We start from the raw sequence: 17,770 nt of genomic DNA, 5'->3' as shown, positions 1-17,770 counted from the left end.
AATCGCACCCCAGACCGTAACTCTAGGTGTAGGTCCAGTGAGTCTGGCACGCAGACAGGTTGGTTGCAGATCCTCAACTGCCCTCCTCCTAACTAACACAAGGCCATCACTGGCACCGAGGCTGAACGAGCTTACATCAGAAAACACGATGGATCTCTATCCTGCCCTCCAATGAGCGCTCGCTTGAAACCACTGAAGTCGCCAATGGCGGTGGTCTGGGATCAGGGGATGCACACTACAGGGCGTCTGACTCGGAGCTGTCCTTGAAGTGTTCGATTTGTACCAGTTCGTTGTGTCACTGTAGTGCCAACTGCTGCTCCGGCTGCTGCTGCTGCAGATACAGTACGATGCCCCAAAACCATACGCCGAACACCGTGGTCTTCGCTCTCGGTAGTGCCACGTGGTAGAACGGAGCCCAGTCTTCTTGCGGCCGCACAATCTCAAGACCACCGCTGCCAGCACTCATGTACAGTGGCTACATGACTGCCAAGTCTTACTGGAATATCGCGTCCGCCCCTGGTACCTGAGTGGTCCGTGCGACGGAATGTCATACCTAACGGCCAGGGTTCGATTCCCGGCTGGGTCTGAGATTTTTCTCCGCTCAGGGACTGGGTGTTGTGTTGTCCTTGTTGATGTTGTTGTGGTCTTCAGTCTTGAGAGCTTATATTCTCTTCTTGTCTAAACTATTTATCGTCCACGTTTTACTTCCATACTTGGCCACACTCATACAAATACTTTCAGAAACGACTTCCTGACATTTAAATCTATACTCGATGTTAAAAAATTTTTCATTTCAGAAACGCTTTCCTTGCCATTGTCAGTCTACATTTTATAACCTCTCTATTTCGACCATCATCAGTTATTTTGCTCCCCAAATAGCAAAACTCCGTTACCACTTTAAGTGTCTCATTTCTTAGTCTAATTCCCTCAGCATCACCCAACTTAATTCGACTACATTGTTATCATGATCATTTCATCTCAAACGACACGCAAGTCGCCGAAGTGGCGTCAACTCGAAAGAATCGCACCAGGCGAACGGTCTACCTGACGGGAGGCCATAGCCACACGGCATTTCCATTTCCACTGGAATATCGCAGAAGGAACATCCTGCTTCTCGTAACCCTATTACACATCGTTCAATCTCAGCGGCGTCCGATAATGGCTTCTTTGTCGCCTTAAAGGCATTCTTGACTAAAATCAACTCACTACGTCCAATCTTAGTGGTAAATAACGCTCACGATCATTACAGAGTGTATTTAAAGCAAACCCGATTTGTATCCCCGTAGTGGTGTTCCTAGCGCCACTGTAATGCGACTGGTGCGAAATTGGAATAGACTCATCTTTCAGATGAAGAAACACGTCTACCAAATTTCGTTTATGTCGCACAACTCCTTGGTCGTCCGCCCCGGTAGCTGAGTGGTCAGCGCGACAGATTGTCAATCCTAAGGGTCCGGGTTCGATTCCCGGCAGGGGTGGAGATTTTCTCCGCTCAGGGACTGGGTGTTGTGCTGTTATAATCATCTTCATTTCACCTCCATAGACACGCAAGTCACCGAAGTGGCGTCAAATCGAAAGACTTGCACCCGGTAAACGGTCTACCCGACAGGAGGCCCTCGTCACACGACATTTACATAACTCCTTGGTCTTGGGATTTTTTTCCGTCATTGTATATAAAAGGCAATGTCCTGACTGATTAACTCATCATCACACAGCCCAAACCACGAAGGACAGAAACTTGATGTTTGGAGAGGGTGTGGATTTTAAGTTGTCACCATAGTTTAAGAAGGGAATGTTCGAAATTCCACTCCTAAGCGGGTGAAATGGGGGCTTTTTGAGAATATGTCGCTATCAAGGCAATTTTGAAGCTATAACTACGAAAAATAGTATTTGGTTTCTCAGTCACAAATAAAGAAATACTTATTTCCGCATCTTTGGAAATTCAAGCACTAAGGGAGTAAAATAGTGGGTGAAATAATTTTGAAAATAAGTAATTATTAAAGGACTACTAAAAAAATTTCTAAAGCTACATCTGTGAAAATTGGTATTTGACATCTCGGTTGGAGTTAAAAAAATATGTTTCCTTATTTTTGGAAACCCCTAAGGGAGTGAAATAGGGGATGAAAAGTTTTATGAAATTATTTCGTTACTGTCTGTGTATCACATATACCGATGGATCAGGGTCGGCTAGCAGTTTCTGACGCAGCAATTGAACAAATTAGGCAGCCTTACAGACGTAGTCCCAGTTAAGTAACGAGATGTGCCAGCTTTGAATTGAACATGTTTTGTGTTACAGTGTGGAAGGTATTATGGAAACGCCTATCATTTAAACCCTACAATTTGGAAATGTTGCAAGATCTAAGACAAACTGACGAAGAAAATTAGACTGAGGACAATTTTCTTAATAAAATTATGTTAAAGATACAAGGCTACTTATAAATGGTGGAAAGATCGAAATATACATCATAGGCTTTCAAATGAAAAATAACCTATATATACCAAATTTTAAAGTTACGGTCATGTATGCCACCACGTCCCCTTTATTTCTCTCACAGATACCAGTATTATTTCGAAAAGAACTGTGAACTTTCTGTTTCCAGCGATTATACGTAATGATTGAGAGACAGCATTGGTCGTATTTTTTTGTTTTGTCACTTAGTGACCGAAAATCGATTTTGCGGTTAATAAAACAAAAACAAAAAAAAAACAACCAATGCTGTCTCTCCTTCCAAGTATATCCGATTATACGTATGATAAATTGTATATGTTGGTAACAGTGCAGGTTTCTAGTGTCTGTAAATGATTATCTTTGCCAGTATTTACTTTTGTTTCGCTGAAACAGTTTGTTCATGTGTTACGTAATGTTTGTTGCCCAAGTGCTACATATGTTTGTGGAAGTACATATCCTTTAGTGTGCAATAAATACGAACTATGCCATGCGTAAAGAAATTCAATAAAAGGAAATTCCGTGCTAACCAGTTAACAAACAAAGCAAGCCACATTGCTGAAAGTAACCTATGTATCACTCCTTCAGGCAAGAAACTCCCACATGGCACGCCTCCTGGTGATTCAAATTTTTGTGCTGACAACGACGCTGTTTGTACTGGATTTGTTGTTGTTGATGTGAGCATCTTATCTTCTTTGGTAAAGGAAGTGGAGAAATGTAAACAATGTGATGGTGTAGGCTGTCCGGAAATAACTGAACAACAACGTAGCAGGAAGGGTTTAGCGTCAAAATTAGTTGTTCTGCAATAAATCTACCTCGAAAATGATTTCGAACATTGTGCATAATTCGTATGACGTGAATTGGAAGTTAGTGTATGCAATACGTGCAATAGGAAAAGGAAAAAAAAGGCAGCTCAAACGTTTTGTAGTTTCATGGACCTTCCTCCTCCTCCCAGTAGGTTCATCAAGTGCGTGAAAATACTTTTAGGTGCCTTAACGGTTGTGTCTGAAGCATCTATGAAACGTGCAGTAAAAGAAACTGTAAATATTAGTGGAACCAGGGACGTTGCTGTTGCACTTGATGGGACATGGCAACCTCGACGACATAGCTCCTTGAATGGTGATGTAAGTGCTACTTTTGTGGAGAATGGAAAAGTTGTTGATGTTGAGTGCTTATCTAAGTACTGCCACACCTGCCATGGTAACACTGAAGGACATATTGAACATCAGTGTTCTAAGAATTATGATGGTTACAGTGGAGGTATGGAGTGTGATGGAGCTCTAAAAATATTTCAGAGCACGATACCCGGTTACAACGTTAGATATACGAAGTGCCTAGGCGATGGGGAATCTGAAGCTTTCAACAAAATTAATGAGTTCAATGTTTATGGCGATGTCTTGGTAACAAAACTGGAGTGTTGTGGAAATGTGCAAAAGAGGATGGGTGCTAGATTGAGGAAGCTACGAAGAGAAATGAAAGGAAAGTTGCTATCTGATGGAAAATCTCTGTCTGGCCGAGACAGTTTGGCAGAAACTGAAATAGACCTTCTTCAGATTTATTATGGACATGGCCATTAGATAAACTGCGCCTCTGAATGATGTTACAGCAATGAGAAAAGCTGTATGGGCCACCTACTTTCATAAGTTGTCCACAGATGACCACCCTGTTCACGGACTTTGCCCTAAAGGAGTAGATTCTTGGTGTGGTTACCAAAACGCAAAAGAAAGTAGTCAAATATACCATCACAAGCATTCTCTTCCTGAGCCTGTTGTGAATTAAATAAAACCAATTTTTATAGAGTAACCCTGTTTTGCTTAGTAAATGACTTCATGGGGGCACTCAGAATACAAATGAAAGTTTCAACCATTGCGGTTGGAAAAGATTACCCAAGAACTTTTTTTGGGACCAAATACATTAAACATTGGTGAACTAGATGCAGTGATATGATTAAATGATGGAGAGTTAGGAAGGTTGAAAGTCCTGAGAAATTTAGGAATAAAATGTGGCTCTAATAAGGAAGATAAATTGTTTGGGTGTGACAGACAATGGGGTGCATGAAGCTGAAAGATTAGCTCTTCAAGTTACCAAAGAAGCAATAAGTGCTAAAAGGAATGCCAAGAGGGAGCTTGAAGATGAAGAAATGCTGGAGGATGAAGAACTATGCTTCAGGAATGTTCTGAGGCACAGTCTAACTGGACCCATATCTTCAGTCACAATTTCCCGCAGGCTCTATTTTTCAGAATTCAAGGTACAAATATTTTCTAAAGTTTATAAAGCATTGCTCTAATTTTTTTCCTTAACTTGTAATAGTCCATACTTCCGTAGGAGACCTAAGCTTTATTGCAGATTCAATTAAATTATAGAAAAAAAAAACATTTTTATTAGGAAAAAAATTATAAAAAATAAAATGTAATATGTGACTTTTTTATCCTTGTAATATACATAATAATGGAATTAACTAGGTCTAGTACCTCAGCCATCATGTCATGCATATCTGGTAAAAATGTGGTGTCCTTCAAATGCATAACATTGGATTAAATGGTACCTCAGTTTGAGGAAGTATTTTGGAAAAAAAAATGCATCAGTTTCTTTGTAATTGTTTTAATAACCTTAAGCAGGTTCAAAAATATTCAAAATACTTCTAATTTGTTTAGAAAGCCTGCTGCATTACCTGATATCAACAAAAAATCTGTAAAACATATACATTATAAACAGTGCCTGAAAGAAATAGGTGTTGATGTTTACATAATATTGAGCGGGAAAAGTACCCTCCATTCTTAAGTGACGAAGCCACATTCCACACCAGTGGTAAAGTGAATCGACATAATATTGGGATATGGGGTGAGCAGAAAGCACGCCACGCAATCGAGCAAGTACGCGGCTCTCTTAAGTTAAAAGTTTTTTGCGATGTAAGCTGTAAAAATATTTACAGACGTTTCTTTTTTTCCAAGTCAGCTATGATTGGCATATTGTACCTGGACATGCTTGAATATTATCTAATTCAGTTACAACATGATACAGACACAGAATTTATTTTCCAGCAAGATGGCGCACCACCACATTGTCGTCGTGAATCTGTAGGAATGTGTCGACTTCGATTGGACGTGACGAAACCGTGGGCATCACTATCCCTGATTGAAACCCAATGTAGTTATGCGTATTGTGTTACATTAAAGGCAGAGTGTTTCTTCCTTCGCTCCCGGGAAACATTTACGGGCTGCGACAACGGATAACAAAAGCAATTGCCACCATAAGTCAAGACTTGCTTCACAGGGTTTGGCGGCAATTAATTACAGATGACACACTTGTCGTGTTACAAAAGGTACCCACACTGAACTTTTGTAAACAATACGTGAAGATATACTGCATTCAGTGCTGTATCAAACATTTCTGTAAGTTATTCACCTTTTTCACAATTAAAGGTTACTTTTGTATAACTAATTTTTAAATACTCAGTACTTGCTAGACAGTCAAAACAGCGAGCATGCGGTGGCTGGTCACAACCACTCGACTACCTGAAACGTCAACGAAGTTATTTTAATTGGGGTGTAAATAAAATCAACAACTGGGATATCTGAAAGGAGTGTACGTGTGACCTGTTGCAGTGGTTCAGCGCGCCTGCTCGCAGCCAGGGAAGGAGGAGGGCCCGAGCCGGCTGGACTGGCAGAGCTGCAGCCTCCACCCCAACAGCCTGGTATGATGATTTTGCCCCTAGTACCTAACTGTCTTAACCATGTATACCATAACACACTAGAGGTAATGATAGAGCTCAAATCCACATCCGTTCACAGTGATTTAGTTTTTCCGTTATTTCTCTAAACCACTTCAGACTTCATGTAATGTCTCTGATGATCCCGACGTCGACAGGACATCCTGCCTTGGGATTGTGTCTGATGGGAAGGTAAGAATCTAAAAATCAACTGGCATGGCGAAACTTACATCTTTACTGTTATCAACGTCAGTATTTCTGAGATTTAAGGATGGATCATTGATTCTGTGGTCATAATTATGTGTTGTGATGTGGGTAACCAGTTGAATCACTGATTGTGGTGATAGGAGAACGAATTGATAGTGCACAAAAAATACACTGACGGAAAAAATTCGCAACACCAAAAAATAATTAATGTAGACTTATGAAATTTCGGGAATACATCGGTCTAGGCGTACGTTGTCCTCGATGGTGAGTGTTCATCGGAGGTGAGGGTATCATCTGGAGTGCCCCAGGGAAGTGTGGTAGGTCCGCTGTTGTTTTCTATCTACATAAATGATCTTTTGGATAGTGTGGATAGCAATGTGCGGCTGTTTGCTGATGATGCTGTGGTGTACGGGAAGGTGTCGTCGTTGAGTGACTGTAGGAGGATACAAGATGACTTGGACAAGATTTGTGATTGGTGTAAAGAATGGCAGCTAACTCTAAATATAGATAAATATAAATTAATGCAGATGAATAGGAAAAAGAATCATGTAATGTTTGTAGTGTTAGTAGTGTAGCGCTTGACACAGTCACGTCGATTAAATATTTGGACGTAACATTGCAGAGCGATATGAAGCGGGACAAGCATGCAATGGCAGTTTTGGGGAAGGCGGATATTCGTTTTCGGTTCATTGGTAGAATTTTGGGAAGATGTGGTTCATCTGTAAAGGAGACCGCTTATAAAACACTAATACGACCTATTCTTGAGTACTGCTCGAGCGTTTGGGATCCCTATCAGGTCGGATTGAGGGAGGACATAGAAGCAATTCAGAGGCGGGCTGCTAGATTTGTTACTGGCAGGTTTGATCATCACGCGTGTGGTACGGAAATACTTCAGGCACTCGGGTGGGAGTCTCTAGAGGAAAGGAGACGTTCTTTTCGTGAATCACTACTGAGGAAATTTAGAGAACCAGCATCTGAGGCTGACTGCAGTACAATTTTACTGCCACCAACTTATATTTTGCAGAAAGACCACAAAGATAAGATAAGAGAGGTTAGGGTTTGTACAGAGGCATATAGGCAGTCATTTTTCCGTCGTTCTGTTTGGGAGTGGAACAGGGAGAGAAGATGCTAGTTGTGGTACGAGGTACCCTCCGTCACGCACCGTATCGTGGATTGCGGAGTATGTATGTAGGCCTAGATGTAGTAGATGTAGGCAACATATTTCAGTGATTAACATCGCAAGACAACAGGTTAATATAAGCGATTGCAAATGTGAAAATTTGGTACACTAATAACCGACGTAACCAGAATGTTGAACGCAAACATGCAAACGTGGATGAATTGTGTTTTACAGATGTCGGATGTTAGTTTGCGGGATGGAATTATATGCCTGCTGCACTTGATCTGTCAGTACAGGAACGGTTAATGCTGTTGGTGGAGGAGGCTGAAGTTGTCGTTCGAGGATGACCCATATGTGTTCGACTGGAGACAGATCTGGTGATCGGGCAGGACAAGGCAACATGTTGATACTCTGTAGAGCACGTTGAGTTACAACAGCGGTATGTACGCGAGCGTTATCCTGTTGGAATACACCACAGGAATGCTGTTCATGAATTCGAGCACAAAAGATGAAATCACCAGACTGACGTACAAATTTTCTGTCAGGCTGCGTGGGATAACAAGAGAGCGCTCCTGCTGTTATATGAAAACTCACCCCGGACCATAACTCCAGACGTAGGTTCAGTGTGCCTAGCTCGCAGAGAGGTTGGGTGCAGGTCCTCTACTAATCTCCTTCTAACCAACACAGTGCCATCACTGGCACCGAAGCAAGACCAGCTTTCACAGAAAACACACAGACCAAAGCCCTGCCATCCAATGAGTTATCGCTTGACATCACTGAAGTCACAAATGGCGGTGGTTTGGGGTCTGGCTCGAAGCTGTTCTTGAAGTAATCGATTTGTAACAGTTCTTTGTGTCACTGTGGTGCCAACTGATGCTCAGATTGCTGCTGCAGATCGAATATGATGCTCTAGAGCCTTAAGCCGAACTCGATGGTCTTCCCTCACGGTAGTGCCACGTGGCTGTCCGGAGAGGTTGGTAATGGCATCTTTGTCGCCTTAAAGACATTCTTCACTAGCATCAGCTCATCACGTCCAATCTCAAAAGTAACTAACGATCACAACCATTACAGCACGTATTTAAAGCAAACCAGATTTGCATCCTCATAGTGGCACAACGACCGCCACTCTTATGCGACTGGTGCGAAATTTGAATAGAAACACGCCTACCAACTTTCGTTTATGTCGCGCAACTCTTCTTGGTGTTGCGATTTCTTTCCGTCACTGTAGTACAAATAACCGTTTGTGAGGTATCCAGAATGAGATTTTCACTCTGCAGCGGAGTGTGCGCTGTTATCTGCCAGGAAGTTTCATATCAGCGCACACTCCACTGCAGAGTGAAAATCTCATGCTGGAAACATCCCCCAGGCTGTGGTTAAGCCATGTCTCTGCAATATCCTTTCTTTCAGGAGTGCTAGTTCTGCAAGGTTCGCAGGAGAGCTTCTGTAAAGTTTGGAAGGTAGGAGACGAGGTACTGGCAGAAGTAAAGCTGTGAGGACGGGGCGTGAGTCGTGCTTGGGTAGCTCAGTTGGTAGAGCACTTGCCCGCGAAAGACAAAGGTCCCGAGTTCGAGTCTTGGTCCGGCACACAGTTTTAATTTGCCAGGAAGTTTCGTTTGTGAGGTCGTTTCAGGGCACTTTTATGAACTCTAGAAAATGGAAAACGAAACTCATATACCGTAAATAACAGTCGCAAATATTAGCTGTTCAGTAGTAGATTACCTCTTCAGCAGTGCTCCTCAGCACAAAACTGGGCTCTTTGTCTTATTTGGTTTTTGATATATTTAATTCAGAAAGATTTAGAAAAATGAATTTGAATAGAATAATTTGCAGATTTGTTCTCTGAAGTTCATATCGAGATTAGAGTATGTACTCGTACAGTGAAACCACGATCACTAAGAATTGAGTTAAGCCCTAGCTGATTATGGTTCTTTTACAGTCTGTGTAACATTGAACTGGACTGATCACAAAGCGACGACCTTTTAGTTAGATACTTGAGTGGTCGTCTAATTCCCTTTAGTGACTACAGATGTTTTAGGAACAAATGGATATTTCATCTGGACAGTGCAGCTTGTCACTGTAGTGGCATGTATTGAATTTTGTAATTTGGACGATATGCGACCTAGGTTGTTCACTGATATAGTGAGCGGTTTTTGGAATAGGTATTTTATCGTTAAAGGTGAATGACACGTCAAAAAGGTTGTTGGCTTTGCGGGGTAGCCTCGCGGTCTCAGGCCCGACTCACCCCGTCTGAAGTTCGAGTCCTTCCTCGGGCATGCATGTGTGTCTTGTCCTTAGCGTAAGTTAGTTTAAGTAGTTTGTAAGGTTAGCGACCGATGACCTCAGCAGTTTGGTTCCATAGAATTTACCATAAATTTCCAATTTCCAAAGGTCGTTGCTGATAGAACATAACTCAATGGGACAAAAAGAAAATAAGAGAAGAAATGTTAGAGCTTAGGCATGTTTTCAGTACAGAAGTCATTAGAGAAAGATGGTGGAGACACTCGGCTGTGGCCATCTTAAAGGGGTCATTGCAGAATTATTCTCAGGTGATTTGCGTAAACACTAAAAAAGGAGTGTTATGGGTATGAATTCAGTGTCTTAATCACTGCACCAGTTACGTCAGTAGTGGAGGAGGTTCGGAGACCCGACTTTGCGATGAACCAGAAACATACTCGGATGTGTAGTCAGGTACTCCAGAACGAGGAAGTTATCGAGGTGTTAGAACTCGAAATAATCACACAACTATAGTATCTGCTTGTGTTTAAGCTGCATTGCACACTTATGGCCATTGTTCTCTGGATTGACGCACTTGTGTATATTTCTGACAATTTTTACTACTAATTTGTCGTCTGTGAGAGTGTAACATAATATTTCATCGTGAGAGAGTTGTCTGCAGATCAGACCGACTCATCATATATCACATCAGGTACCAAGACTTACGTCACTGCACCATGCAAAGATCACTTATTAGACAGTATAGAGGAAGTGCAGAGCTGAAACACTGGCCGTTTATCATCTTCTAAACAAAGCATTATCGTGCACAAACTAAAACTGAAACCACTGAGTAGGAATGCAATAGCGGCTTCGGATAAACATTGAGTTTATACAACTTGGTTGCCTACATGCATGGGCAGGAGCAAATGCATGAATTCATCATGCCCCAACCATCCTCGTCGTCCCTGCTATCCCTAGACCTCCTTTTCCAAGCCTTACCCCTTCACACCCAACTCTTTCCCCTACCCCTCCTGCCTCTCACACTTCACTTCCCCTTTCATAAGCCACGACCCCTCCTGCTTAATTTCAGGAAAATAGGTCAGTCAGACACCTTGTTGCCAATTGTATTACAGTAGGTATATATTTTGCTCTCCCAGTCAAGCTCTATATCTTAATGGCATACCAGCTCATTCAGTCACATTGATCAACTCTTACATAATCACACCCCTTCAATTCTCTATCCCACTTCCCTCGGAGAGAGTCGTATGGCAAGGACTGGTGGGGCATGACATCGTTCTCGTCCAGTGATGACGACTGTTGCTTAATGTCTGCATGGTGTCGTACATAGTTGCACCGTCGCCAACGGCAGTTCGTTCTCTGTACCCTAGTGAGCTAAAAACGTTGTACTAATGGCAAGAGAAATTTTGAGAGTATATCATGGGCTTATTTTATTAGACTGTCTGTTTCGATATAAATATAGTGGTTAACTTGTGCCTAAACCTATGTATGGTGACCTCACTGAGATCGCCAACAAATGGCAGCGTAATGCTGTAATTGGCTGTATTTCGAATTTTGATGGTTTTTGTGAAAAAAGATTTGAAGTGGAAATCATTTTCATAGATTCATATGAGGAATCAAACAGTAATTTAATCTCGCGAAACCTGTGCTTCTTAAAGTTTTGTTACTTAACATCTACATCTACATCCATACTACGCAAGCCACCTGACGGTGTGTGGCGGAGGGTACCTTGAGTACCTCTATCGGTTCTCCCTTCTATTCCAGTCTCGTATTGTTCGTGGAAAGAAGGATTGTCGGTATGCCTCTGTGTGGGCTCTAATCTCTCTGATTTTATCCTCATGGTCTCTTCGCGATATATACGTAGGAGGGAGCAATATACTGCTTGACTCTTCGGTGAAGGTATGTTCTCGAAAGTTTAACAAAAGCCCGTACCGAGCTACTGAGCGTCTCTCCTGCAGAGTCTTCCACTGGAGTTTATCTATAATCTCCGTAACGCTTTCGCGATTACTAAATGATCCTTTAACGAAGCGCGCTGCTCTCCGTTTGATCTTCTCTATCTCTTCTATCAACCCTATCTGGTACGGATCCCACACTGCTGAACAGTATTCAAGCAGTGGGCGGACAAGCGTACTGTAACCTACTTCCTTTGTTTTCGGATTGCATTTCCTTAGGATTCTTCCAATGAATCTCAGTGTGGCATCTGCTTTACCAACGATCAACTTTATATGATCATTCCATTTTAAATCACTCCTAATGCGTACTCCCAGATAATTTATGGAATTAACTGCTTCCAGTTGCTGACCTGCTATTTTGTAGCTAAATGATAAAGGATCTATCTTTCTATGTATTCGCAGCACATTACACTTGTCTACATTGAGATTCAATTTCCATTCCCTGCACCATGCGTCAATTCGCTGCAGATCCTCCTGCATTTCAGTAAAATTTTCCATTGTTACAACCCCTCGATACACCACAGCATCATCTGCAAAAAGCCTCAGTGAACTTCCGATGTCATCCACCAGGTCATTTATGTATATTGTGAATAGCAACGGTCCTATGACACTCCCCTGCGGCACACCTGAAAACACTCTTGCTTCGGAAGACTTCTCTCCATTGAGAATGACATGCTGCGTCCTGTTATCTAGGAACTCCTCAATCCAATCACACAATTGGTCTGATAGTCCATATGCTCTTACTTTGTTCATTAAACGACTGTGGTGAACTGTATCGAACGCCTTGCGGAAGTCAAGAAACACGGCATCTACCTGTGAACCCGTGTCTATGGCCCTCTGAGTCTCGTGGACGAATAGCGGGAGCTGGGTTTCACATGACCGTCTTTTTCGAAACTCATGCTGATTCCTACAGAGTAGATTTCTAGTCTCCAGAAAAGTCATTATACTGGAACACAATACATGTTCCAAAATTCTAATTGAACATTGAGAGAATAAAGAAAAAATTACAATATATTTGGGAACACTATATTATATGCATACAGCCAACCTTTCCTGAAATCCTTTAACAAAATGTCAAGTGATAAGCATTCGATTTTCGTACCCTGTATTCTCTGAATATCTGTTGCAATAGCAGGTGGTACCGCCTATCGTAGAAACACTTTTATCAATATTCAGTTCGTTTACTTGTTACATAGTGAATTAATAATGCAGAAGTGTAGCAAATAGTAAGTAAACAAGCCGTTCTACATTTAGCTCTCAAATTCCTAAAACTCACTTGAAAATGTGGCAACGCAATTGACAAACAAAAAATTGGTTATTGATTAATCTACGAAAATGATTTCAACTTTTTTACAAAAAAGCATCAATATTCGAAATACAGCCAATTACAGCATTATGCTGCCATTTGTTGGCGACCTCAATGAAGTCACCATGCATATGTGTAGGCACAAACTGCTCATCATACTCATATCTAAAATAGACAATTTAATAAAATAAGTCAGTAATTGTTGTTTTTGTTGTGGTCTTCAGTCCTGAGACTGGTTTGATGCAGCTCTCCATGCTACTCTATCCTGTGCAAGCTTCTTCATCTCCCAGTGCTTACTGCAACCTATTTCCTTCTGAATCTCATTAGTGTATTGATCTCTTGGTCTCCCTCTACGATTTTTACCCTCTACGCTGCCCTCCAATGCTAAATTTGTGATCCCTTGATGCCTCAGAACGTGTCCTACCAACCGGTCCCTTCTTTTTGTCAAGTTGTGCCACAAACTCCTCTTCTCCCCAATTCTGTTCAATACCTCCTCATTAGTAATATGATATACCCAACTAATCTTCAGCATTCTTCTGTAGCACCACATTTCGAAAGCTTCTATTCTATTCTTGTCCAAACTACTTATCGTCCATATTTCACTTCCATACATGACTACACTCCATACAAATACTTTCAGAAACGACTTCTTGACACTTAAATCTATACTCGATGTTAACAAATTTCACTTCTTCAGAAACGCTTTCCTTGCCATTGCCAGTCTACATTTGATATCCTCTCTACTTCAACCATCATCAGTTATTTTGCTCCCCAAATAGCAAACTCCTTTACTATTTTAAGTGTCTCATTTCCTAATCTAATTCCTTCAGCATCACCCGACATAATTCTACTACGTTCCGTTATCCTCGTTTTGCTTTTGTTGATGTTCATCTTTTATCCTCCTTTCAAGACACTGTCCATTCCGTTCAACTGCTCTTCCGAGTCTTTGCTGTCTCTGACAGAATTTCAATGTCATCGGCGAACCTCAAAGTTTTTATATCGTCTCCATGGATTTTAATACCTACTCCGAATTTTTCTTTTGATTCCTTTATTGCTTGCTCAATATACAGATTGAATAACATCGGGAAGAGGCTACAACCCTGTCTCACTCCCTTCCCAACCACTGCTTCCCTTTCATGCCCCTCGACTCTTATGACTGCCATCTGCTATCTGTACAAATTGTAAATAGCCTTTCGCTCCCTGTATTTTACCTCTGCCGCCTTTAGAATTCGAAAGAGAGTGTTCCAGTCAACACTGTCAAAAGCTTTTTCTAAGTCTACAAATGCTAGAAACGTAGGTTTGCCTTTCCTTAATCTTTCTTCTAAGATAAGTCGTAAGGTCAGTATTACCTCACGCGTTCCAATATTTCTACGGAATCCAAACTGATCTTCCCCGAGGTCGGCTTCTACCAGTTTTTCCATTCGTCTGTAAAGAATTCGTGTTAGTATTTTGCAGCTGTGACTTATTAAACTGATAGTTCGGTAATTTTCACGTCTGTCAACACCTACTTTCTTTGTAATTGGAATTATTATATTCTTCTTGAAGTCTGAGGGTATTTCGCCTGTCCCATACATCTTGCTCATGAGATGGTAGTGTTTTGTCAGGACTGGCTCTCCCAAGGCCGGTAGTAGTTCTAACGGAGTGTTGTCTACTCCCGGGGCCTTGTTTCGACTCAGGTCTTTCAGTGCTCTGTCAAACTCTTCTCGCAGTATTGTATTTCCCATTTCATATTCATCTACATCCTCTTCTATTTCCATAGTATTGTCCTCAAGTACATCGCCCTTGTATAGACGAAATTGCTCATAGTATAAGGTTATTAGCCCCCTGGCGTACAGAGAACGAGCTTTCGTTGGCGATAGTGCAGCTATGTCCGAAACCATGCAGACATTACGCAAGTGTCATCACAACTAGAATAGAATGGTGTTAAACGTCCTGACACATTAAAAAAGTGTGCTGGACCGAGAATCGAACTTTGCCTTTCGGGAGCAAGTGCTCTACTGACTTTATTATCAAAGACGCTACCCCAGTTTTATTTATTTACTAGGAGTGGACCGGTGGAGGCTCAGGGAGCAGAGTGGGCAAGGATCGAAACCCGAGGTCTGGCCACAGTGTACCCCTCGCCGCCACCGAACCTGAGGAGCAGAGGAAAGTAGGAGACACAGGAATCAACAGAAGTGGAAGGCTTGATGTTGTTTATTTATCTTCATTTTTTGTTGTAATTTTCACTATTATTGTGAAAATATATGCAAGGTATCTCATCCACAGTGAAAAAATAAAGACGGGTAAAGGAAAAGAAAAAGAAAAAAAAATTCGTACATTTATGGCACGCTCTCCCATCCGTGCAGGACAAAACAGCTTAAACTCAGACACCGTCGGCGGAGGGGTAGGTGCCTTCAGCTCCAGGCACTCCCCCCCCCCCTCGCCCCCCCTCACCCCCCCTGCCCTCCCACCCAACTTAGTGGAGGGCTAACAGAGACCTCTCGAAGGTAATTGGCAAATAATGTTCGGTAACATGGCACGTGTTCGAGCGCTGCATGGGCTGTTCGTAAATAGGTCCAGAAGTCGAAGCGCGATTTAGGTCCCTCACGGAATAAGTAACCGGCCTCCCACCCCTTGACCCTTGTAATGACATGATATTTGTTGGCGGGAAAATATATGTCCTCCGGGTATAGAAACATTCGCGGTTCTATTGTGTTTGGTGGCACTCGGAGATAGCAGGCAATGATTCGCTGTACGAATAGCCAGACTTCGTGCGAAGAGGCGCAGGTTAGACGGTGGTCATCAGTGTCGAGTTGCTGGCAAAGGACACAAAGGGGGGAATCCGACACACCGATATTCTGCAGTCGCTGTTTTGTGCCAAATTTCCTGTTGACTATGTGACACCACGTTGTCCAGACATCTGTAGGGAGGAAGGGCTGGTGAATGGTATTCCACACTATGGGAAACTGGATGGAGGGATGTTTGGTCTCCATCACATTCCGGGGAACACGGCGCAATAGTAGGCTGTAAAAATCCTTGGTTCTGGGCGGACGCGTATCTGGGAAACTGGTATGTGCGTGACTGTAGTCGACGAAAAAGGTCGAAATGTGAGACAAATGAGGCACAATGTGGCTCCCAGACACCAGTGATGAGTTGGACGCAGGCAGGAGGACCTCAGGCAAGTTGAGTGTTAAAGATGTGTACCGTCCGGTCCACTGTCTTCTCATGGTACTCATGTACAAGGCCGCAGCTCACATACAGACGCTGACGAGTCAGAGGCCACCATCCCCTGGAGGCAGGGTAAGTGTCTCATAACGGACTTTAAACGTGGGACCGGCCGTAAGATAACTGCCAAGGGCCGCCTGAAGGTTGCGCCCAATCGCCGTCGGCAGAGTGAGAACCTGCGCGACGTGAACCAATTTTGATGCCGACTGAGCCATCCAAGCACTGCTCAGGATCCGTCCTCACAGATTTACTTCCGCCGGTACTTCATCTCATACCTTCCAGATTTCACAGAAGTTATCCTGCGTAGATTGTGTGTACTAGCACCCCTGGGAGAAAGGATACGAGATATGGGGGATGTTTCCAGGATGAATTTGTCATTCCGCTGTGGAGTGCACGCTGATATGAAACTAACTGGCAGATTACAACCGTTTACCGGAAGGAAGTTAGGAGATGTACAGGTGAAAGTAAAGCTATGAGGATGGGTCGTTAGTCGCGCTTGCGTAGCTCAGTCGATAGAGCACTTGGCCGCGAAAGGCAATGGTCCCGAGTTGGACTCTCGGTCCAGCATACAGTTGTGATCTGCGAGGAAGTTTCATATTTGCGTACACTCCGTTCATGAATGATAAATTCATTTTAAGAATGATGTCATTTTCCTCAAATCATTCTTATATGACTCTTCAATTGGTCTGTTTCCAAGAAATTCTATAAGGAAGGGGAAGACAGAGGTGAAGGGGCATGGCTTAGGTAGGAAGTGAGAAATGTGATTGGGTGGGCTCATATGGCAGTAAAATACCGAGCTATGACTGTTAGAGCTAAATATTCGTTTATCGTAATGTTATTTACTATACAAGGTGTCTGAATGGCCTATTTCCAAGAAATTAAATAGAAGGGTGTATGGCTTAGGACTGGGGAGGGGAAGCGTGAGAGACAGTAGGAATAGGTAGGGGAGAGTAGGGGAAGAGAATGGTAAGGAGAGCTGAGAAAAGTGGGGGAGAGGGGTTGGGACAGGACGACATCAAGCAATTGCCCTTACTTATGCATGCAGGCTACCCGAACGTCAAAGATGAAACCATTAGTTAAGTTTTAAGCGTCATTTTTGAAAGGAAAGTAACGCTCTTTGCATCTGCATTTACACATTTACCTGCACGTCGCCTTAGTGTACAAATGATGGTAGTTCTGGTCATCATATATATTCCCTGACACATTCCCTCTTTGTAATTCGGAGTTGCATACAACACACGAATCACTGAATCTATCACGAACAATTGTATCCAAATGACTGTTGAAAGTGTGAGGCTGTAAAAGCAATAGTTTTGTTTTGTAAATAAATAACATTTGTTGCTGCCAGTCACGATTTTTCTTTATTTTCCGCAAGATTCATTTCGCACTACTCCAACATTTTATAGGTGTAAGGATTGCGATGTGCAGTCTACTGCACTATTCTGTTATTTTACTCCAGTGTAATGCGGACACAATTCTCTAATTACTGATGTATCTTTCCCTACAAATAACGGCAAATTTGGAAGTAATTTAGGTTACGTATTTGTTTTTGGCCTTTTATGTAGAGCTTCTCACATGTTTTATAATGCTTACGGAG

The sequence above is a fragment of the Schistocerca piceifrons genome, chromosome 1 (genome assembly GCF_021461385.2).
Source record: "Schistocerca piceifrons isolate TAMUIC-IGC-003096 chromosome 1, iqSchPice1.1, whole genome shotgun sequence".
Classification (NCBI taxonomy): Eukaryota; Metazoa; Arthropoda; class Insecta; order Orthoptera; family Acrididae; genus Schistocerca; species Schistocerca piceifrons.
The sequence above is the reverse complement of the archived record's forward strand: the minus strand, read 5'-3'. Positions refer to the sequence as shown.